Below are 25,120 nucleotides of genomic sequence, written 5' to 3' on the forward strand. Positions count from 1 at the left end.
GGCCGTAAGATAGGGGCAAGTCAGTGATTATTTGCACAAGGAGCCTCTGGTATTGCTTGGTCTCAGTTGCCAAGCTTCAACCCAGCCAAGCCCTAGTGAGCTCCTCAACCCTTCCCTAGCCTGGAAAACAGGCGGAAAGTGGTGATTAGCCATGGAGGAAGCATCTGGCCCTGCTCAAACTCAGTGGCCAAGTGGCTAAAATATCAAGCCTTGATGATCTGCTTAAGGTTACCCAGAAAAGGAAGCAAGCCCTCCATGTATCTGTGGAGCATAGCCTCTGCCCTACCCACCCTGAGTGGTTGAGTAGCAATCCCAGAGATCTGGCTCTGCCTTGGAGTCCAGCACATGGCCCTACCAAACTACAGATCTCAAATGATAGTACTGGCTGCCCAGGGAAGAAAACCTACAACATAGCCTGATCAGGGGTGATAGCAGATCCTAGATAGTAGCTCTGCCTCACTGCAAGAGTTCAGCCTGTGATTTCACCAGACTGTGGAGCACAGCCTGCATTTTCACTTGACCCAGAACATAGTTAACAGCTCATCCCAATTAGAGAACACAACAGCAAAGTCTGTCTGTCTGGGTTTGCCACCAACTGGCTCAATTAGAATCACAGGCTAGACTAAATAGTGAATGTCCACTGCTACCAAAGGCTAGAAGAGGTGTCTGTTTCCTCAAATATGCAGACAACAACACAAGGACACAATAATAAAAAATTAGGACAATACAGCACCACCAAAAGAAACTAATACACCTCTAATAACTGACTTTAAAGAAAAGGAGATCTATGAAATGACTGACAAAGTATTCAAAATAATCCTCTTAAAGAAGTTCAGGGAACTATAGGAAAATGCAGATAGAAAATTAAATAAAATTGCAAAACAATTCATTAACAAAAAGAGACGTTTGACAAAGAAATAAAAACAATTAAAAACCTAAATAGAAATGTTAGAGGCAAAGAATACAATCATTGAACTGCAAAATTTAATAGATTCAAGAGCAGACCTGATCAAGTAGAAGAAAGCATCAGTGAACCAGAAGATGGGATATTTAAAATTATTTAGTCAGAGGGGTCAAAAGAAGAAAAAGAATAAAAAAAGAAAAGGTCTCATGGGAATTATGAGCCAACATCAAGAGAACTAACCTATGCATAATAAGAGTCACTGAAATAACAGAGAGAGAAAAAATACCAGAAAAAGATGACAACATCCAGGTACAGAAAGTTCAGAGGTCTCCAATCAAATTCAACTCAAAGAGAAATTCAAAAAGATACATCATGATCAAATTATCAAAAGAGAAAGACAATGAAAGAATACTGAAAGCAGCAATAGATAAGAAACACAATCACATTTAAAGAAGTCCCAATATCAGAGGATTTCTCAGCAGAAACACTGAAGGCCAGGAGAGAGTGGAATGATAGATTCAAAGTGCTGAAGGAAAGAAACCTAGCAACAAAGAATACTTTGCCTGGCAAAGCTGTCATTCAAAAATGAGGGACAAATAAAAACTCACCCAGAAAATCAAAAGCTAAGACAATTCATCACCATTAGGCCCATACAACAGGAATTGCTAAGGAAGTTTTTTAAGTTGAAATGAGCAGCTCATAACTAATAATGTAAAACAAATGAAAATAAAAAAAACCAAGCCGGGCGTGGTGGCTCACGCCTGTAATCCCAGCCCTCTGGGAGCCCGAGGCGGGTGGATCACAAGGTCAAGAGATCGAGACCATCCTGGCTGACACGGTGAAACCCCGTCTCTACTAAAAAAACAAAAAAAATTAGCCGGGCGTAGTGGTGGGTGCCTGTAGTCCCAGCTACTTGGGAGGCTGAGGCAGGAGAATGGTGGGAACCCAGGAGGCGGAGCTTGCAGTGAGCCGAGATCGCGCCACTGTGCTCTAACGAGACTCCGTCTCAACAACAACAACAACAACAACAACAGAAAAAACTAAATGGCATATGGAATACATAGTCATATTCAGAATACTTTAAAACTATAAGCATGGTGTGTATAACAATTTTATTTTTACTACTAGGGTTAAAAAGATGAAACTGTTAAAAACAACTGTAGTTATAATAAATTGTTAAGTATGATGCTAGGAAAACTGAATGTTCACATGCAGAATAATGAAACTAGACCCCTATCTGTCAGAATATACAAAAAAAAAAAACCTCTAAATTGATTAAAGACTTAAATATAAGACCCAAAACTATGAAAGTACTAGAAGAAAACATAGGGGAAATGCTTCATTACATTGGACTGGGCTAGAATATATTTTATATATATGCAATTAACCATTGAACAACATGGGGGTAGTTAGGGGTACTGACTCCTTATGCAGTAGAAAAATTTGTATATAGCTTTTGACTCCTCCAAAACTTAACTACTAATAGCCTACTTTTGACTAGAAGCCTTACTGATAACATACACAGTCAATTAACACATATTTTATGTGTTATATGTATTATATACTGTATTCTTGGAATGAATCAAGCTAGAGAAAATAAAATCTTATTAAGAAATTCATAAGAGAGACAAAATATATTTATTCACTAAGTGAAAGGTCTTTATCCTCATCATCTTCATCTTGAGTAGGCTGAGGAGGAGAAATAAGAGGAGGGGTTGTCTTGCTGTGATTTCAGGGTGGCAGAGGCAGAAGAATATCCTTGTATAACTGTCTCTGCACAGTTCAAATGTGGTTTAAGGGGCAACTGTACATTGGAATACTATTCAGCCATAAAGCAGAATGAAATCCTGTAATTTGCAGTTACGTGAATGAACCTGGATGACATTATATTAAGTGAAATAAGCCAGGCACAAAAAGATAAATAATACCAGTTCTCATTCATACATAGAATTTAGGAAAGTTGATCTCATAGAAGTAAAGAGTAGAATAGTGATTACCAGAGAAGCTGGTGAGGGTAAGGAGAAGGGAAGAATGGAAAGAGGTTGGTCAACAAATGTGAAGTTATAGTTTGACAGAAAGAATAATTTATGGTGTTCTGTTGCACAGTAGGGCAACTATAGATAATAGTAATGTATTGCATATTTCAAGATAGCTAAGAGAGATGATTTTGAAAGCCATCACCACAAAGAAATTATGAACGTTTAAAGTGATATATATGCTAATTACCCTGATATAATCATCATACAATATATGCATGTATTGAAACAGCTCACTGTACTACACATATATTATAGTTATTATCTGTCAATTATAAGTAAAACAAAAATAAATTGTTAAGAAATACAGATTATAAAAAAGTAAATTTTGACAGTAAAGCATAAAAGGTGGGGGGAAGGAGTGAAAGTGTAGAGTTCTGTTTGCAATTAAAGTTAAGTTGTTAACAGCTTAAAATAACCTATTTGAAGTTTAAGATTTTTTTTTTTTTTGAGATGGAGTCTCATTCCTCTGTCACCCAGTCTGGAGTGCAGTGGTTCCATCTCGGCTCACTGCAACCTCTGCCTCCCAGGTTCAAGTGATTCTCCTGCCTCAGCCTCCCAAGTAGCTGGGATTACAGGTGCATGCAACCACACCCGGCTAATTTTTTGTATTTTTAGTAGAGATGGGGTTTCACCGTGTTAGCCAGGATGGTCTCAATCTCCTGACCTCGTAATCCACTCACCTTGGCCTCCCAAAGTGCTGGGATTACAGGCATGAGCCACCACACTCAACCTTAAGATGTTTTATAGAAGCCTCATGTTAACCACAAAGCAAAAACCTATGGTAGATGCATAAAATATAAAAAAGATTTAAAGCAGATCACCACAGAAACCATCAGACTATAAGACAGTGAGAGGAAGAAAAAGGATCTACAAAACAACCAGAGAACAAATTACACAATGGCAGTAGCAAGTTCTAACCTATCAATAATTACCTTGAATCTAAATGGATTAAATTCTTCAGTCAAAAGACATAGAGTGGCTGAATGGATTTAAAAAAAAGAAAAAAAACCCACAAAAACCCAGAAGCTCCAACCATATGCTGCCTACAAGAGACTCACTTCACTAGTAAGGATACACATAGACTAAAAGTGAAGGGATAAAAAAAGATATTCCATGAAACTGAAAACCAAAAGAGAGCAGTGATAGCTATACTTATATCAGATAAAATAGATTTTAAGTAAAAAAAAAAAAAAAACTATAAAGCAAGATAAAGAACGCCATTATGTAATGATAAAGGGATCAATCATCAAGAAGAAACAATTGTAAATAAATACATACCCTGACATTGGAGGACCTAAGTATATAAATTATTAAATGCTCTGAAAGGAGAGATAGATTGCAATACAGTAATAGTTGGGTACCTCAGTACTCCATTTGTAACAATGGACAGATCATCTAGAAAAAAATCAATAAGAAACACTGGACTTGAATTATACTTTAGATCAAATGAACCTAACAGATATATATAGAACATTCAATTCAACAGCAACAGAATACATTTTCTTCTCAAGTGCAGATAGAACATTCTTCAGGCTAGATTATGTTAGGCCACAAATCAACTCTTAACAAATTTAAAAGGACTGAAATTATGTCTTGTATATTTTCTGATCACATGTCATGAAACTAGAAATAACAGGAGAAATCTTGGAAAATTTACAAATATATGGAGATTAAATAACATGCTTCTACATAACGAATGAGTCAAAGAAGAAATGAAAAAGGAAATAAATAATACCTCAAGACAAATAAAAGTGAAAGCGCAGCATGCCAAAACTTATGGGATGCAGCAAAAACATTCCTAAGAAGGAAATTTATAGCAAGAAATGCCAATATCAAAAAACAATAAAAACCTCAAATAAAAAATCTAATGTTATACTTCAAGGAACCAGAAAAAGAATAAAAATACAAAATTTAGCCCAAAATTAGCAGGAAGAAAGAAATAACAAAGATCACAGCAGAAATAAATGAAATAGAGTCTAGAAAAGCAATAGAAAACAATACAACTAAGAGTTCATTTAGATAAAAGATAAAATAGACAACCCTTAGCTAAACTAATTAGGAAAAAAGAACACTCAAATAAATAAAATTAGAATGAAAGTGGAGATATTACAACCGATACCACAGAAATACAAAGGTTTATAGGAAACTATTACAAACATTTAGACACCAAAAATGGATTATGTAGAAGAAATGGATACATTTCTACACCTGTACAACCCACCAAAACTGAATCATGAAGAAATAAAACACCTAAGCAGACTAATAATGAATAAGGAGATTGAATCAGTAAGTCTCCCATCAAAGAATTCAACTTCGCAGCTGAATTCTACCAAACATTTGGAAAACTAATACCAATAGTTCTCAAACTTTTCCAGAAAACTGAAGAAGAGAGAATACTTTCAAACTCATTTTATTTTGATGTTTTTTAATTTTTTGAAATTTTTAATTATTATGGATACACACTTGGCTTTGGCATTTTCTAAACACATTTTATGAGGCCAACATTACCCTGATATCAAAGCTAGAAAAGGAAACTACAAGAAAGGAAAATTATAGGTCAATATCATTGATAAAGACAGATGCAAAAATCCTTGCCAAAATACTAGCAAACTAAATTCAATGACACCTTAAAAAAATGATTAACTGTAATCAAGTGGGATTTACTCCTAGGATACAAGGATGGTTCAACTTATGCAAGTCAATAAATGTGATTCACCATGTTAATAAAATTGAAAAAATGATCATCTCAATAGATGCAGAAAAGGCATTTGACAGCATCCAACTCCCTTTCATGATTAAATTTTTCAAGAGAATAGATATAGAGGTAATGTACTTTAACAAAATAAAGCCATATATAACAAACCTGTAGCTAACATCATATTCAACAGTGAAAAGTTGAAAGCTTTTCCTCTAAGATTAGGAACAAAGACAATGATGCCCATTCTTACCACCTCTTTTCAACATAGTTTTGGAAGTCCTAGCCAGAGCAATTAGGCAACAGAAAGAAAAGACATCCTAATGGGAAAGAAAGAAGAAAACTTGTTTGATGATGATGTGATCTTGTATATAGAAAATCCTAATCTCAAAATCTGCTAGAATTTATAAGCAAATTCAGTAAAGTTGCAGGATACAATATCAACATAGAAAAACAGTAGCATTACTATGCACTTAATAACAAGCTATTTGAAAAGAAAATTAAGAAAGCAATCCCATTTTTTAATAGAAACAACAAAAATAAAATAATTAGGTGCAAATTTAACTAAGGAGGTGAAAGATATACTGAAAATTATAAAACACTAAAAAATTTGATGAAAATACAAATAAATGAAATGGTATCTTGTGTTCATGCATTGGAAGAATTAATATTGTTAAAATTTCCATGCTACCCAAAGCAATCTACAGGTTCAATGCAATTTCCAATGTCATTTTTCACTATGTTATTTTTTCACAATGACACTGGAAATTTTTCACATTTTACACACACACACAAAAAAAATCTTAAATGCATATGGAATCACAAAGACACCAAATAGCTGAAACAATCTTGAGCAAAAAGAATAAAGCTGGCAACATCATACTACCTGACTTCAAAATATATTATAAAGCAATTATAATGAAAACAGCATGGTACTGGTGTAAAAACAGACAAATCAACCAGTTTAACAGGACAGAAAGCCCAGAAATAAACCCACACATTTACAGTCAATTGGTTTTTGACAAAGGTGCCAAGAACACACAATGGGGCAATTACAATCTCACATAAATGATACTGGGAAAAATGGTTATCCACATGCAGAAAAATAAAATTGGACCCTATATTATACCATGTACAAAATAACTCAAAATGGATTAAAGACTTAAATGCAAGACCTGAAACTGTAAACTACTAGTAGAAAACAGGGGAAAAGCTCCATGCTATTGGTCTGGGCAAGGATTTTTGAATATAACCCTGAAAGCTCAGGCAACAAAAGTGAAAACAGACAAATGGGATTGTATCAAACTGAAAAGCTTCTGCACAGCAAAAGAAACAATTACCAAGGTGGAGAGACAACCACAGAGTGGGAAAAACGTATTTGTAAACCACACATCTGATAAAGGGTTAATATCTAAATATATAAGGAACTCAAATAACTCAATAGCAAGAAAACAAATAACCTGATTAAATGATAAGCAAATGACTTGAACAGACACTTCTCAAAGAAGACATTCAGATGGACAAACAGGTTCATGAAAAAATGCTCAAACAAGAAGAAAACTTGTTTGATGATGATGTAATCCTAATCATTAAGGAAATACAAATTAAAACCATAATGAGATATCTCACATGTATTAGAATGGCTCTTAGCACAAAGATGAAAGTTAACAAGTGTTGGGGAGGATGTGGAGAAAAGGGAACACTGATACACTATTGGTAAGAATATTAATTAGTACAGCCATTATGGAAAATGGTATGGAGGTTCCGCAAAAAACTAAAAATAGAACAGTCATATAATCCAGCAATCCCACTTGGGATACATCAAAAAGTATCGAAATCAGTGTTTTGAAGAGATATCTGTCCTTCCATGTTCACTGTAGCATTATTAACAATAGCCAAGATATGGAATCAACCTAAGTGTCAATCAACAGATGAATGGATAAACAAAATGTGATATATATACACAATAAAATATTCAGCCTTCAAGAAGAATGAAATTCTGTCATTTGGGACAACACAGTTGAATCTAGAGCACATTATGTCAAGTGAAATAAGCCAGGCACAGAAAGACAATACCTCATGGTCTCACTTATATATGGCATCTAAAAAAGTTAAATTTATGGAAGTGGAGAGAAAATGGTTGTTACCAGAGGATGGGGTTTGGGAGAACAAGGGGGGGCAAAGTTACTGGACAAAGGGTACAAAGTTTCAGCTAGACAGGAAGAATAAATTTTGAGCTCTATTGCACAGCAGTGTGACTATAGTCAATAACAATGTATTGTAAATTTCCAATGTATCACCACAAAAAATGTCAAGTAAGGTGCTAGCTGTGTTGATTAGCTTGATTTATTTACTTCAGATTGTATACATATATCAAAACATCACATTGTATGCTATAAATGTAATACAATTATGATTTGTAATTAAACATAATAAAAATGAAAATAATAAAAAGACAAGTAAACTAATATTAAAATGGGCAAAGGATTTGAATAGACATTTCTTCAAAGATACACAAGTGTCTGATAAGCTCATAAAAAGATGTTCAACATCATTAATCATTAGGGAAATGCAAATCAAAATCATGAGATGTCACCTCACACTTACTGGAATGGCTATAATAAAAGACAGAAAATAGCAAATGTTGACAAGTAGTTAAGAGAAATTGAAATCCTTATACATTGCTGGTGGGCATGTAAAATGGTTCACCCACTTTGATAAAGAGTTAAAATACCTCAAAACGTTAAACATAAATTTACCATATGATCCAGCAATCCTACTTCTAGCTATCTACTTAAGAGAAATAAACACATACATCTACATAAAAGCTTGTATGCTGTTCGTAGCAGCATTTTGTATAATATCTCCAAATTTGGAGCAACCTAAATGTCTAACAACTGATGAATGTATAAACAAAATGTGGTATATGCCCCACATAATGTTTTCAGAATTAAAAGAGATACTATGTGAAGCTGCATAGTAGAAGGCACTGTGGGGTGTATGTGTGTGCATGTGCATGTGTCTGTGTGTGTTTTCTTTTACTACACCAGAGAGTGATGTGTTCAGGAGAAAAATTAAGTTGCTTATAGGAAATGCAGATCCAATGCAGTGTGAGGAAATTTTCAGCTGTCTCTAAAATTAGAACTGCCTAAGACTATACAGCTAATAAGAGGTATGGTTATGATGTTAAAGTGTTTATTTAATTTCTGAGTACTGCAGCCAGTGAATTTCCATAGAAAGGCAACTAAAATGAGAAGACAGATGTAATGTATGGAAGAATTAAAAAGATTGCTTTTCCCCCCTGGGGGGTTGAAGATTTGAAGGAGACATGATTTAAATTTGTAAGTCTGGAAATGGATGTGCAAGATAAAAAATCGAGTTGTTTATTAAATCTCAAAACATTAAAAAATAAGCAGGTAAGAACTGGAATTACTACCCAGAGCAGAAACCAATCTTTTCACTGTGTGAAACACCAAGAGATGGTAATGGGCAGAGACATACATGAACTCTGATAGGTAGTGCATGCTTTTCTCGATGACTGAGGCTCCCTGGAGAAGCTGGGATTGCTCTGCCCTTGTAGGGTGACCTTAAACAGCACATCCAAGCTCTTCCAGGTACATCCCTAGGGGTCACTTTCAAACACAGAATACTAGACTGCATGAACCAGGAGTGCCATCCTTTGGGGCATTTGTTCTCAACTAAAGATATGAAAGCATGACCCTATTATAGAAGCTGTTCTTTTTTCTTCTAGATACTGATTTTGTCTTCTAACATCATTTTGAACCTCTTAAATAAACTTGTCAGAAGCTGCTTCATGCATAGCAGTTGGAAGTGTTTTTACTCTAATCAAAGGGCAATTGCTGAAACAGACTCTCTAAAGTTACTTTCTAAACATTCCTTTCACCTTCTTGTCTCCAGCTCAACTTCCACTCTCCCAACAGAATTCTGCGAAAACTTTCTCTTTATTTGCTTTGGTAGTTTTGTTAATACCACTTAAAACAATTGAGCTGAAGGAGCAGTGCAGCCTCCTTCCCTCTCTCAAATTTTTGAGTTCTGGGAGTCCTCATAGGTATCCATTCTTCACCTGGGGCTAATGGAGCAGTGGAATCATCACCTGCTAAGCAGGTGGAAAGCCCCAACTGTCAATGTTTGGGGGGAGTATTGGTCCTCAATAGGGACTATAATGAAAACTTCAAAATTACTTTCCACCAGTGGCTACAATGAAGGGCTCTGGGATTTGAGCTTCTCTTTGAGGGAGCAGTGTTTCAACAGAAGAGCTACCTGGTGGACTGATGAAGGTAGGGAGAAGCCACATCTTTTCAACAGTGCTTCAAAGCCTGTCCAGGTTCATTCGCTTTATGTATTCCAAAATGAATTCCATTCGCAGTTGGAATGTTTAGTATCAGCAGGGCCAATAGATTTTTCTACTACGCTCAGCCCTAGTGTCCATGTTCCCATTAAACACATCTAATTCAAAAGCCGAGGGAGGCGCATACATCTCAAGCCTAACTCTCAGCTTAATTCCCTCTGTCTTTTTAAAAGCTGCTCTTCCAGAATGAATTATAAATCAACAACAGCAAATTTTCACATGGAACTGTTTATGTGTTTTTAAAGAGGAGCTTCTGGGAAGAAGCCGAAAGAAGATTTAATAAACGGAGAAACTGTGAAGCTTCCAAAACACATAAGTAAAATTAAGAGACAAGATGTGACTCAAGATATTAGGAGATACAGCGCAATGATGGGTACCTTCATGGGTAGATGTGATGCACAGAGCCCCCTGTTCAGCCTCCAGGCAGGCAGTGAGGGTGGTTTCCTCACTTCTGCTGAGCTTTGAGCAATGCTGCCCTGCTCTGAATCATGGAGGCTCAGACTATGGCTTAAGGGCAGGATCTAGGCAGAACAACCACCTAGGCAATTTCTATGGCCATCTGCCTCCTGCCCCTGAAGTTGCTCTTATGGGTACTCTTCTCTCTACTCACCTATGATTTATGCTTCTTGCCTGCCCTTCCTAGCACCTCTCTGGGCATCTTTGGTCATTTGATTATTTTTCACAGTATCCTTTCTATTTTAACAAATTTCTAACTGTCTTATTTTCTGTACCACCGCTCTCCCCATATTTAAAGCTTTACCTCTATTTTCAGTGCCCAGGCTTTTCTGGAGAAGCTGGGACTCCAAATTTCTTGCTTTAAAGGGGTCATGCCATGGAAGCTTCCATCTGCCAGGTTGAAGGATGAAGTGAATGTGTAGTCCTTTGTGATCAGAGTCTCTGTGGAACAGGCCAGTATTGGTCAAAGTCTGGTCTACAAACCAGTGCCCACCTTTCAACTATATGTTACTGCTCTGAAATGAGACAGGAAAGAAATTAAGAGTAAGAATATCACAATCTTATAGCAATCTGGAATTGCCACAGCATCTAAGTATGCAGTTATTTTCCTAATAATTCATTTTCAATTTATTTTATAAAAGTTTGTGTCCAGGCACGGTGGCTCACACCTGTAATCTCAGCACTTTGGGAGGCTGAGGCCAGAGGGTCACCTGAAGTCAGGAGTTTGAGACCAGCCTGGCCAACATGTTGAAACCCAATCTCTACTAAAAATACAAAAAATTAGCCAGTCGTGGTGGCACACATCTGTAGTCCCAGCTACTCAGGAGGCTGAGACAGGAGAATTGCTTGAACCTGGGAGGTAGAGGTTGCAGTGAGCCGAGATCACGTCACTCTACTCCAGCTTGGGTGACAGGAAAAATAAAGTATCAGTCTGTGATGGAGAGGACATTTTAAAGAAGTTTTCCCTGTTGTGGAACACTTCTAGCTCTTCCAGTTCAGCACATGAAGGCCCACTGGATGGAAACCCTTTAGGCTTACCTCTCACACTTCAGTCCCTCACTACTAGTCATGCACAATGAGATTTTTTCTTGCTCTTCCTCCATAAATGCATTTAATCTTCTAAATTTCATGCCTGAGTGGAGAATGGGCAATCTTTGGTATTTTAGCTGAAGTTACACAGGGTCTCTGACATGGTTTGGGTCTGTGTCCTCACCCAAATCTCATCTTGAATTGTAATCCGAGTTGTAATCCCCAAGAGTCAAGGGAGGGACTTGGTGGGAGGTGATTGGATTGTGGTGGCAGTTTCCCCCCTGCTGTTCTCATCATAGTGAGTGAGTTCTCATGAGATCCGATGGTTTTTAAAAATGTTTGGCAGTTCCCCACTGCAGTCTCCTCTCTCTCTCTTGCCACCTTGTGAAGACATGCCTTGCCTCCTTTCTGCCTTCTGCCATGATTGTAAGTTTTCTGAGGCCTCCCCAGCCATGTGGAAGTGTGAGTTCATTAAACTTCTTTTGTTTATAAATTACCCAGTCTAATACGGACTCCAATTCCCTAGTGTTTTTCTTCTCTGTGGTCTTTTCTTCATTCCTTTAATGTATATAGTCAACTCCATGCCTTTCAATCCCATCTTAGTCTTTGTTTTTCTGTCAGGCACCCACCAAATTTCAGCCGTGGTTATGGGGACACCCTGAGCTTGTCTTCTCACCCCTAGCCTTTCTGCTTCCTGGAGATCACCATGTATCTAAACAGGTGTGAAAAGGATTGGCTAGCACCTTTTCAGTCACTAGGCTAATTCTAGGGAAGTTTCATTCTTCCCGGGTGACAGCTCTCTATGACTTTTACTAAAAAGTTAAACTCCACTTACTTGAAAACAACTCGATCTTGCAAATGCAGAATGACTTAAGGGAAAAAATAAAAGCCCCATTCAGAGCCTCTCTACCCCAACTATTTAGTGAAAGCTGTCACAAGAGGGATGAGTGACATATTTGAACGAGTTCTTGGGGTTTTCTCTGCACGAGGCAAACCCAGGACCCAGCAGGAGGCAAACCAGCTGCAGCTTGTCATATATCAGTCAATTATCCTAATGATTTTTTCCCAACTAAAAGGCACGAATTCAGGTTGCTCTTATATTTTATTAAGATTTTACTTTGTCTACTCACAAATATTAATTGGATTCTCTCCATGTTGATTTCAGCCTCTGGGGTTTGGGGGTCACGGCAGGTGCATGAGGGCTAGTGGAGGGGGGAGTGAAGACTGGCAGGAAGTGCCTTCGTTCCCCGCGTTTCCGTCCGCTGCTCTTGCGAGGACAGCATTTGATTAGTCCTTTACAACCTGTTTCTCCTCAGATACAAGGAAAATACCGCAAACCACTGTGCCAATTCTGGCTGTGGCTCCTTTGAACACTGTGGGATCTGCTAGAGGAATGTGAAATAAATCCAAAAAAGGCTGCTTTATGGATCTTTGAATGTGGTGTCACAGAAGGAAACTGTCTTAGAAATCATAGCTAAAATTGGATAGTTTGTTAATTCTGTGGAAAATTTTTTGAATTAGAATTAATCTTTAGCCTAGTAGTCATTTCTAGCCAATACCCTCCACTCAGTATACATGACAGTATTACTGAGATATAATTGAAATCTAAGAGCTTGATTCAGTCCTCTATCAGTGGCCTTTCTTCTTTCTGTCGTCCATTCAGCCATCATTCTAGTAGTCAGGTGGTAATTGCATCACAGTTCTGAACAAATGTTGGTGTGGGCAACTGTTTTTCTTTTCTTATTCTTTTACTCCTTAGACTTAAATATATAATTTTTTGCTCCCTGTTCTAACTCATCTTTGCTAAAAAATTTACTCAGTGCTATATTGGTAACTGATCAATTTAGTCCATTCAATCATTATGTTAATGGAGCTAGTATTGTGGCTTTGCACCTGAAATTTCCCTTAAACTCTGGCATGCCATTGCCTCTTGAATAAGGTGGAATAAAGTGGCTAAGCCAAGACAAATTTGATAGTACCAATAAAAATGTAACTTAAAGCACTCGTTCCCATAAAATGTTTTAGGAGCATTATTTTCATATATTAAGGATGGCACATCCATATACTTTAGTGTTTTATTACAGCATCAGAAACATTTAGAAAGAAGCCAAGATTTTATCACTCTTTCCTTAAAAAATAATGTATTGTATATTTCAAAATAGCTAAGAGAGAAGATTTAGAATGTTCCTAACACAGAAAAATGATACATGTTTGAGGTGATGAATATCCCAATTACACTGATTTGACTATTACACATTATATGCATATATCAAAATATTACATATACCTCACACATAAATTCAATTATTGCATATCAATAAAAATCATAGAATTTCATGTTCTTTTCCCTTGAATGTCACTACTTAAATACAAAGCCACAATAGCAGTACAGAAGTTCCATTTAAAGAGGGAGGTGGAGTGAGTGAACATGGCATGCTTCAGTGGAAAGAGCAATGGAATAGAATTCTGCAGAACTCAGTTCCAACATGGCCTCTTTTGCTACAACATGAGATCATGGGTGAGTCAATTGACTGCTGTGTCCCTAAGTTCTCATTTTGCAAAAGGGTAATGATAACTGCTTCGACTTCTTAAAGAATTTCATGTCAAGATTAATAAAAGAATAAATGTGAAAACTGTAGCCTGAGCCCCCCTAGGAAGAGGATAAATCAAATTTTCCAGCCTAAGGATGGCTCCCTTACCAAGATGAAACCTGTCTATTTGTTAAGGAAGGAAAACCGCTATGGAAAATTGGGAAGGACCCACTTTAGTCCTTCAGTGTATTGCATATTTTTGTTTCATCTTGTTGGATTCTTTCTCTGCTCCCCCTTGTCAACGGTGCTAATTTCCATTCTAGGATCTGTTTTGATCTAGGGAAGGAAACCATATCCCTAGCACTAGGTCTTGGGCAGAACCACTGTGAATAGGCACATGTTTCCCTTTGAGGCTGGGATGGATTTCTCCTTATCACAGCCCTAGAGTGACATTTTGGTGCAGCTTCTGCTCCAATGCTTATCCTCATGGAAGCTCGTAGAACCTATTTTCTTCAGTGTATCGGTAAGAATTCTTATGTTGCAAAGACTCAATCCATCTGAGGTAAGAGGAAAGAAAAGGAGATCGGGGTAACCGTGATAGTGACAACATTGACCAAATGTTGTAGAAGCTCTGGCAGTATAAGCAAATGTCTTTCAAAATCACAGAGACATAGCAGTAGCTGCAACCTCACAGCAGCCTCAAGACCAGGGTCACAAACACAAATGCCTACATGGGTTAAAAAGAAAATGTAGATGAGGACTTATTGAGAGATAACAGATCGGATTGGTTGGGAGTATAGCAAAATTGAGCTTGTATGCTCACTCTAGCCATTGTTAGCATATGGGAATATGGATTCAATTACAAATGAGCTTTCAGTTTTTAAAAAGAAACCAGAAATCTAGATTTTTATGTGAAATCTGTTTTTTAGTATAGGCTCAATAATAATGATAATTTTAATAATATACACTGTGCATATGAAACAAGTCATGTCTGTGGGCTGAATTTGTCTGTGAATGGCCAGTTTGTGACTTCTGCTAGATCTTCCTTCCCAGAGCAGAATAGTGTCTATGGTGCTGTTGAGTCATAAGACCCTAAACCTCATTCTGTGTCTGAACAGGAATAAGTGAGTTGAGGATGGAGGTCGCATTGGATTATATCAAGTATGCTGCTGGTAGCTCTGTATTGGTTGGTTGGTTTGTTTTGCCATGAAACAGTTCCTCTACTGACTTGATTGTCCTCTCTCAGGTTAATGGCCAGGGAAACAACTGTTAAAATGAAGGCACTCAGTCTGTGTATTATATTTTGATGGATCTGGTACTCACATACCTAAAGCGATCACCTAAATCCATTCCTTAGATGATAAGAATTTGGATAATAAAATTGTGTTAGCTCTCTTGCTCCCAATATTTTTGTGGATGTGCCATAGTAAGCACTTCTTTCAAGCCTGTGATTTTCTCCACTAACTGAAAAATTTGATAAAGTAATGTATCACTTAAAAGATCTGCAAATTAATTCACACTGTAGCTGGACATTTTAGCCATATGATTTGATTAAGACTGACCCCTTTCCAGTTCCAGAAGTGGCCCCCGATGAGACTAAGCCAGTTAGAGTGAATCTGTCCGTTGTGCCTCTATGGTTCTGTTCTGAGACAGGTACTAGATTGTCAGGATGCTTTGAGGTGCAAGGAACTGAAACCATAATTCAAACCAGTTTAAAACAGGGCAATTTGTTAGCTCATGTAGCTCAAAGTCCAGAGAAAAGTGTGGGCTGAAGGCCAATGGTATGATCAGGGCTCCAGTTCTATTTCTGTATCATCCTCCAGGGCCACTTATCTTTGGCTGGCTTCTTTGGGTCACAAGGTAGCTATCAGTAGAAGCAGGAGCACGTTTCTTTGTTCATGTTGACAAAGAGAGAGAGACCATTTGCATAGCCATGAAATAGATAATCACAGTCCCATTTTCTTTTTGGAATCATGGCACACATTTGAAATGAGAATATCTGATGGCACTGTAGGGCAAGGATGGGGGAAGAAGGTTTGGGGCTAAAAGTGACTAATCCTGGGAACTACAACTGATCTAGGTTCTCCTGGCCATCATGAGGGCTGAGGAGGTCAGTAACTCAGCACTTGAAGTGCCCATTTCTGCAGCATATTAGTGTGAAATTTTGTCTGGGAATGACTTGGATCTACCCCAGACTGAGAGATGGCGTCCATTTTTCCTGAGATTTGTGGGCTGCCTTCAAGCGTGGCAGATCGCTTGATGATGGTGGGAAGAGAGCCTCTCTCTTCTCCTGAAAGAGAGTAGAATAACAAATCTTATTAGTTCTAGCAAAGTATTCTTTTTCAGCTTCACCCTCAAATTGTAAACCCCATCAACCATATCTCATCATCTGCACTACTCGCATCCTTGTCTGAGCCACTAGCATTTCTTGTCTGGATCCTGTGATAGCTCCTGTACTGGTTTCCTAGGGATGCTATGCAAGTTGTCACAAATTTGGTGGCTTAAAACAACAGAAATGTATTCTTTCACAGTTCTGGAGGCCAGAAATTAGAAATCAAGGTGTCAGCAGGACCATGCTCTCTCCCAAAGTGTGAGGGGAGAATTCTTCCTTGCCTCTTGCAGCTTTGAATGGCCCAGATGTTTCTTGGCTTGTGGCAGCGTAACTCCAATCTCTGCCTCTGTCTTCACCTGACTTGCTTCCCTCTGTTCCTGTGTGCCAAATCTCTCCCTGCCTTTCTCTCAGAAGATACCTGTCATTGGATTTAGGGCCCACCCTAAGTCCAGGATAATCTCATTTTGAGATTCTTAATTATATTTGTAAAGAATTTTTTTTCCAAATAAATTCACATTCACAGGTGCCAGGGGTTAGGACTTGAACATATATTTTTGGGGGACCCTATCCAACCACCACACCTGCTGTTTTTACTCCCCACTTCTGCCCTTTCACCCCTATGGATTATTCTGTCCACAGTGTAATGGTCCTTTTAAAACATGTCAGATAACCCCTGCTCACATCCTCCAATACTTCTTGGGAGCCTTAAACTAATAACCCATTTTTGTAGCATGGTCTCCAAATCCCTACCATCGTTTCTTAGCTTCCACTCTTTCTTCATCTCACACTGCTATCCCTCTTGCTCAGAGGACTTCAACTGTACTGGCCCTCTCACTCTTCCTCCACCACGCCACAAACACTCCTTCCCTAGAGTCCTTGCAGTTGCTGTTCCTACTGCTTGGGAGCTCTTTTCCTGTAAGTATTATGGCCAGCCCCCACACTATAATTAGGACTCAGATGTAATGTTTCTTCCTCGGAGAGGGCTGATCATCTTGGATAGAGCAGCATTCCTGTTACTCTCTTTTGCTTTTATTTTTTTCTAAGTGCTTATTGAACTAATGCCATATTTTATATCTGTTTCCTCTGTATATATGGCATGTCGTTCCTACTAGAATGTGTGCTTTATCTCACTAGTTCACTTCTGTATTCACAAAACAGGACAATGCCTGACATATTAGAGAGTTTCCTATTTCTTTCACGCCATTATAACAAAATGCTGAGACTGAGTAATTCATTAAGAACAAAATTTTGTTTCTCACCATTTTGGAAGCTGAGAAGCTCAAGATCAAGATGCCTGCAGGGTCGGTGTCTGATGAGGGTAGCTCTCTGTTTCAAGGTGGTTCCTTAGTTCCTTGTTGCTGGTTCCCTGGAGTGGACAAACAGTACATTCTCACATGGTGGAAGAAATAGAAGGAATGAACTTTTCCTCTCAAATCCTTTTATATGGCACTCATCCCATCCCTGAGAGCTGCAGCCTCCTGACTTGAACACCTCTGAAGGGCCCTGCCTCCTAATACCATCACACTGAGGATTAGATTTCAACATGTGAATGTTGGGTTTGTGGGGGGACACATTCAGACCATCGCAAAGATATTTAATACCTATTTGTTGAATAAATGAATATAGCCCTGGTGGCAATTTGAAGGATGAGGCTGACACAAGGAGGAGGGCAGAGGCAAGGGACCCTCAGAGAAAGTAAGGCCTCAGCTATGTTGACATTATGATTTTAGGATCAAACCACCTCTGAAGACTGCGCTGGCCCTACATGCTTCAGTTACATGAAAAATAAATTTTCCTAGGGTTTCAGCCAGTTTGAGGTAGAGTTCTGCTGGTCACACAGGGAATGAGTCCTAACCAGCACTCTCTATCTTGAGTCTGTACACTTTTGTCAGCTTGGAACTGGGCTAAGTACCAGGCTTCTTCATGTTTCTGTCCCACTGATAATACATTAGGTAGAAGTTTTAGTGTCATTCCTTCAACTGTGGTGTTTCAAAAGCAGCAACCTTATTTCAGATATTGACAGCTGAATCTAGCGCTCTCAGGTACACATTTCAAAATGTAAATTAACTGCCAGTGATGTGGTTTGGAATGCAAAGGATTCCATGCCTAATCCTTATCAAATCACTGACTTAAATTCAATATTCTGTGGCCTGCCTGCTCTTCCTTTTGATCATTATTGTCTATTAAGTGCTTATTTAAGCATGTTGCTATCTTGAACATGAAATACAGTGAATTATCTAGAAAGAAGTGGTAATGTTGTGGAATAAAATTTTTGAGAGGGAAGCTTATATTTATTCTCTTGGAAATTCACCTTTTTCCCTCTTCCCTTTTCTCTAGCTAACGCTTTCCCTGCTCCCTTCAAGCAAGATCTTCTGTACTAACTTAGGGAAAGTTTATGACAGATTGGAAAACAGCAAAAAGGTTCTTGCTGATTTCGCTTTCTCAGAATAGTGGAGGTCTGGGCATAGGTAAAGTGTTGACAGGAAGCACCTTGAGGGAGAGCAGGCTCCCTTGACCCTCAAGCAGAGGACACTCTTTTAGGTTGGTGGAGGAGAAGTGAGCAGAAGGGAGTTATGCAGTGTCCTAAAGATAGGAGCCCTGTGGCCTGTTTGCTAGGTTGGCATTCTGGGGAGGAGGACAAGTCCCTAGATTAGATGCCATAACAGTTTGCAGCACTGAGATCCCTGGGCTCCAGCAGAATGATTCTGTCTTCTAGAGTAACATGGAAATAGCAGTGAGCACATCTGGACCTAATGGAGCCATTTGGTTCAATATAACGGTTTGCCTGTGCTGATAATTCAGTGTATCCTATCAACCCAATGGGCCCATGGTGGCTTAGAAGACGCATGTGAGAGCAAGCAACATTAAGAATCACCTAACCCCTTCTCAATGCCTAACCTTTGTATCAGATTTGGAGAACTGGGAGCCCAAACTAGAAATTAAATCATTACACAATAATAAAGAAAGTTGCATTTTTCACACCTGTGTTTGTGGCCTGCATTTTATACCTTGTGTAGAATATTTATTTTCTTTTCCTCATGACTGAATTCCCATGGAGTTATAAGAGGACATAACTTCTAGGTAGATAAAGACTCTTTATAGTTCTGATGGAAGCCCACAAATGTTTATTGTTGGAAAAGCAGGCTTCAGCCCACCTGGTCATTAAGTAAATGCACAAATCTTGGCCAAGACTAGGTTTTCCATGTTGAGATGTAGAGAGGCGATTTTGGTATTATGAAAGGAGTTTGACTAAAAAAAAAAAAAAAACAAAACAAACTGCTCTAACGGCATTAGACCAGCTAATATTTGCTATTTCTGTATCCAATGAAAAAGTATGCAGATAGAACAGTGTGTTAGTGAACTTTCTGGTCAGAAGAAAATCCTGTCCAGTCCAATCCAGTGCAAACTAATTTGGAGAGCACATTGTACTTAATGAGTAACTCTTACGCCTCTTGTTGCTGCCAAAAAAAAAAAAAAGGGAATTAGAATTGTACATGAAAAATAAAATTCGAAGCCTCCTAACTGACTGACGGGCCCTTCCTTTGGCCAAGGGCATACCAAAGTAAACCTGAAAAAACTAGTTCAGACCATGATAAAAAGTGAGGGTTGGACATGCCTCCCCTCTTCGGCCATACCCTCTTCCCTTTGGAATTCAAGCACAGTCGAATAGCTTTAACATTAAAATAGAGATCTTAAGACCAACAAAACAGACTTTTTATAGCAATGAGACACCAAATTCTAGCCTAACTCTACTACAGCATCACATGACCGATAGCAGGCCCTGAAAGAAGTATTTTAGCCCCACATATATTTCTTTGACATATTTTGAGAGGGCCCTGCAAAACTGAATAAATGAATATAGCCCTGGCGGCAATTTGAAGGATGAAGCTGACTTGTCTTTTGTGGGGGAAAATCTACATTCTGTAGAGAATCCCATTTCCTTTTCAGGCCTTTTCCCAGGTTCAGGAGAGAATTAACTGAGTCTGACACTTTTTAGGTCTGATAAGAGCTCTGAAGTCTGCCACCTGGAGGCTTCATCTGCATGATAAAACCTTGGCCCCCACAACCCCTTATCTTAACCTAGACATTCCTTTCTATTGATTCCAGGTCTTTAGATAAAACTCTTTCAACCAGCTGCCAATCAGAAAATCTTTGAATCTGTCTATGACCTGGAGGCCCTGCTTCCAGTTGTCCCGCCTTTCTGGACTGAACCAGTGTACATCTTACACGTATGAATTGATGTCTTATATCTCTCTAAAACGTATAAAACCAAGCTGTAGCCCAATCACCTTGGGTACATGTTCTCAGCATCTCCTGGGGGCTGTGTCACAGGCCATTGGTCATTTATATTGGCCATTGCTCAGAATAAATCTCTTCTAATATTTTACTGAGATTGACTCTTTTGGTTGATAGAATTTTAGGATTATTTCACTTTGGTGTGCTACTCCTTTATGTGACAAATTTAGGATTGGTAGAGATCTTCTACATGCATTATCTCTTCAGACCTAGAGTTTCATCATATGTTTGATTAAGATAAATTGAATTGATTGAACTATTTTAATTTGGTGATTATTATAGGAAATTGATAAATCCTTCAATTAGCCAAGCCATTACTGATCTGGCTGGTCCTGGCACCACTTCTCTAATACTCTGACACCAAGTGGGTGTCAAACAATTCAATTCTGACACCATCTACCTGGAGTTAGTGTCAGAGCCCTTGGTCCCAAACAACCCTTCCCACTTTAGATGCCAATTGCAAGTCTCTGGTCAATGGTACTTCCAACCAAATGGCTACAAATAGGATATTCAATAACTTACTAGAACAACTCACAGGACTCAGAAAAACATTTTAGGTATGTTTACTGGTTTATTATAAAGAATGTAACTCAGGAACAGCCAAACAGAAGTGATGCATAGGGCAAGGTATGGGGTGGGTTGGCTGGCTCAGCGCTTCCATGCTCTCATCAGGCGCACCATCTTCCCAGAACATCAGTGTGTTCACCAGCTTGGAAGGTCTTCAGACTTTTTGCTTGAAGGTTTTCCTGGAGGTCTCCTTACTTATGCATGATTGATTAAATCACTGCCATTGGTGATTGAACTCAATCTCCCGCCTCTTTCCCCTCCCCAGAGGTTGGGAGAGGGGTGCCATAATGATGGCTGGGGTTTTCTGGAGACTCTCCCCCATCCTGAAGCTATCCAGGAGCCCAGCCAGGAGTTACCTCATTAGCATACAAAAGACACTCTTATCACTTAGGAGATTCAAAGGGTTTTATGAGCTCTGTGCCAGGAATCGGGGACAAAGGCCAAAGATTTATTTTTTATTATATCACACCGCTTTTTTCATCTAGTTTACGACAGCCAGTGTTCATCCTTCATCCCCAAGGGGTTTCCTTTTTGGTTTTTGTATTACTGTTCAATTTCTCAGGATTTGTAAACTGCTCATGTCTCTGGCCAGAGTCTGCTTATCTTGCCTCATTTGAAACCCATGGTTCACATGCAGAGCACAAGCAGGATTCATGCTGACCAGGCAACCTGATTGCCTTTGTATCCCATTGCCATCTCTTTCTATACATCTGCATGTTTTCCAATGTATTGCTGCTCACCTCTATTTCCCTCACTCCCTACTTAAGGCACCCAGTGTAATGGGTTCGATATATGCACTTAGATGTGTATGTACCCTGAAAAATAATTGTATTTATTTCTGTGAATGTTTTCAAATGTACAGTTGACCCTTGAACAACACAGATTTGACCTACAGGCCCACCTATATGCGGATTTTCTCCCAGCTTTGCCACTCTTGAGATAAGACCAACCCCTCCTGTGCCTCTTCTTCCTCAGCCTACTCAACCCAAAGAGAATGAGAATGAAGACTATTATGATGATCCACTGCCACTTAATGAATATTAAATATATTTTTCTTATGATTTTCTTAATAGCATTTTATTTTCTGTAGCTTACTTTATTATAAGAATACTGTATCTAATACATGTAACACACAAAATACGTGCTAATTGACTGTTTGTTATCAATAAGGCTTCTGGTCAACAGTAGGCTATTGGTAGTTAAGTTTTTGGTGAGTCAAAAGTTACATGCAGATTTTCGACTATGCCGGATCAGCACTTCCAACCTCTGCATCATTCAAGGGTCAACTGTACTTAAATGCTCTAGTACTATAGAGCTGGTTTTATTTCTTCCATGCGTGAGCAATATATGTTTATTATCAGTCCATATTACTGTATGCATTTCTAGTTTCATGATATTCATCTACCACATGTTACTCATACACAGTGCTGAAGGTGGACATCTGAGTGGTATCTTAATCCACTTGCACAAAGAGGCTGCATTCTTGTACATATACCTTTGTGGAACTATGCCTGGGTTTTCTTGGGCCTATATGTATTCAGTAATAGGATTTCTAGATCTTAGAATATGCATACTTACTTTCAGAAAATATTGCCAAATTCCTTTCCAGAATGACTTTGCCAATCTACAGTCCCGGCAGCAGCACATGCAGGTTCCTTTTTCCCCAAAAGTCTGCCTCCATTTAGCAATTTCTGATTTTCTCTTTTTTTTTTCAGCAATTTGAAGGGTATAAAGTATTATAAAAGTAAAACATTGTTTTAATTTGTGTAATTTATGTGGGGTTTTAAAAAATTCCAGAAACATCAAGTATTATTAACTATTTGGTTTCTCTCCTGTGAATTATCAACAATTCATTTCCTCTGCCTATTTTTTCTGCTGGGTTTCTTGTATTTTTCTTGTTGCTTGCTCAAGTTCCTTAGGTGTTCTAAATAGAATTTCCTCTTTGATTTTGACATTGCAAATATCTTTTCTTAATCTGTCACTTTTTTTTTAGCTTTGTCTGAGATAAGCTCCTTTGAACTTAAATTCAAGTTTAAAGATATATTTCTAGTGCCACTTTTGGCATCTTATACATTCCCAGAAATTCCCTTTTGTCAAAGTTTTCTGAATTCATTATTTTTTTGTTGTATTTTAAAAAATCTATTGTGTCTGTGTTATTTCCCCCTTTCATCCTGCATTTTGCTTTTTTTTAAACAGTTTTATCAGAAATGTATCTTATTAATCCTGTCAAAAAATCAGCTTTTGATTTTATTAAACTTTACTTTTTAATTTTTAATTTTTGTGAGTACATAGTAAGTATATATATTTATGAGGAACTTCACTATTTTTTAAAATGATCTATTTCACTGATTTTTATCTTTATCTTTATTATTTCCTTTCTATATGAGTCTGTGTTTACTTGTTATTCTTTTTCTGGTTTTATTTTGAGTTGAATGCTTTGCTAATTTGTTTTCATGTTCTGTTGGTTTCTGATAAATACATTTGAAGCTGTAACTTTTCTTTGAAGTACTACTTTAATTGCATACCAAATGTTTGATGTTTTATTACTATTTCATTCAAAATATAATTCTTCTTGTAATTAATTTTCTTGTAAATGTAATGATTGTTCAGCAGCATAATATTTTGGTTTTGGATGTATGAGATTTAAAAATCTGCCATTTGGGGTTGATTTTAAATTTAGTGCATCATGATCAGAAAACATACCCTCCATGAAGCTGATTCTGTGCAATTTGTTGAGACTTCCTTTGTGACCTGGTACATTTAATTTTGTAAATATTCATATGTGTTTTAAAAGAGTGGCATTATTTTGAGGTTATAAAGTTTTATATATATCAAAAAATTATGAATTAATGTTAGGCTGGGTGCGATGGCTCATGCCTGTAATTCCAGCACTTTGGGAGGCCGAGGTGGGTGGATCACGAGGTCAGGAGTTCAGGACCAGCCTGGCCAACATAGTGAAACCCCATCTCTACTAAAAATACAAAAATTATCCGGGTGTGGTGGCGGGCTCCTGTAATCCCAGGTACTTGGAAGGCTGAGGCAAGAGAATCACTTGAACCTGGGAGGTGGAGGTTGCAGTGAGCCAAGATCCTGCCATTGTTCTCCAGCCTGGGTGACACAACCAGACTCCATCTCAAAAAAAAGCAAAACAAAACAAAAAGCAATGTGTTATTTGGCTCTTCCATACAATTGCTTATTTTGGAGTGACCTTTTAGTTTCTAAAAGGGGCATCTTAAAATCATTGAGTACAAAGTTTGATATTTACTTCTCAGATTCCTCGGTGGTTTATACATTTTGTCAACATATTGCTAGGTGAATATATTGTTTATGGTGATTTTTCTCAGCAGTATGTTACTTTGTGTTCACTCTGCTATTAAGCTAATTTCATCTTTTTTTTTTTTTTCAAGACAGTGTCTGTCTGTGTTGCCCAGGCTGAAGTGCAGTGGCACAATCTCAGCTCACTGCAACCTCCACCTCCCAGGTTCAAGCGATTCTCCTGCCTCAGCCTCCTGAGTAGCTGGGATTACAGGCATGCCCACCACACCTGGCTGATTTTTGTATTTTTAGTAGACTCGGGGTTTCACCATGTTGGCCAGCTGGTCTCAAACTCCTGACCTCAGGTGATCTGCCTGCCTTGGCCTCCCAAAGTGCTGGGATTACAGGCGTGAGCCACCACACCTGGCCTCATTTTATCTTAATTGTTGTATTTTGCGTAGTCTGTCCAGCTAGTTCTTCTTTATGTCTTCTAGTTTTAGCTTTGATTTGCAAATCTTTCCTTATCTCCTCAAGACTATTTATTAAGATTATTTAAAATTCTTCTTCGGCCTGGTGCATTCCTTTTGCTTTCTTTTGCATGGGTTGTCTACTTCATTACCTGTCTTAGCTGTTATTCCTGTGAGACA

Source organism: Pongo abelii, chromosome 10 (genome assembly GCF_028885655.2).
Source record: "Pongo abelii isolate AG06213 chromosome 10, NHGRI_mPonAbe1-v2.0_pri, whole genome shotgun sequence".
NCBI classification, from domain to species: domain Eukaryota; kingdom Metazoa; phylum Chordata; class Mammalia; order Primates; family Hominidae; genus Pongo; species Pongo abelii.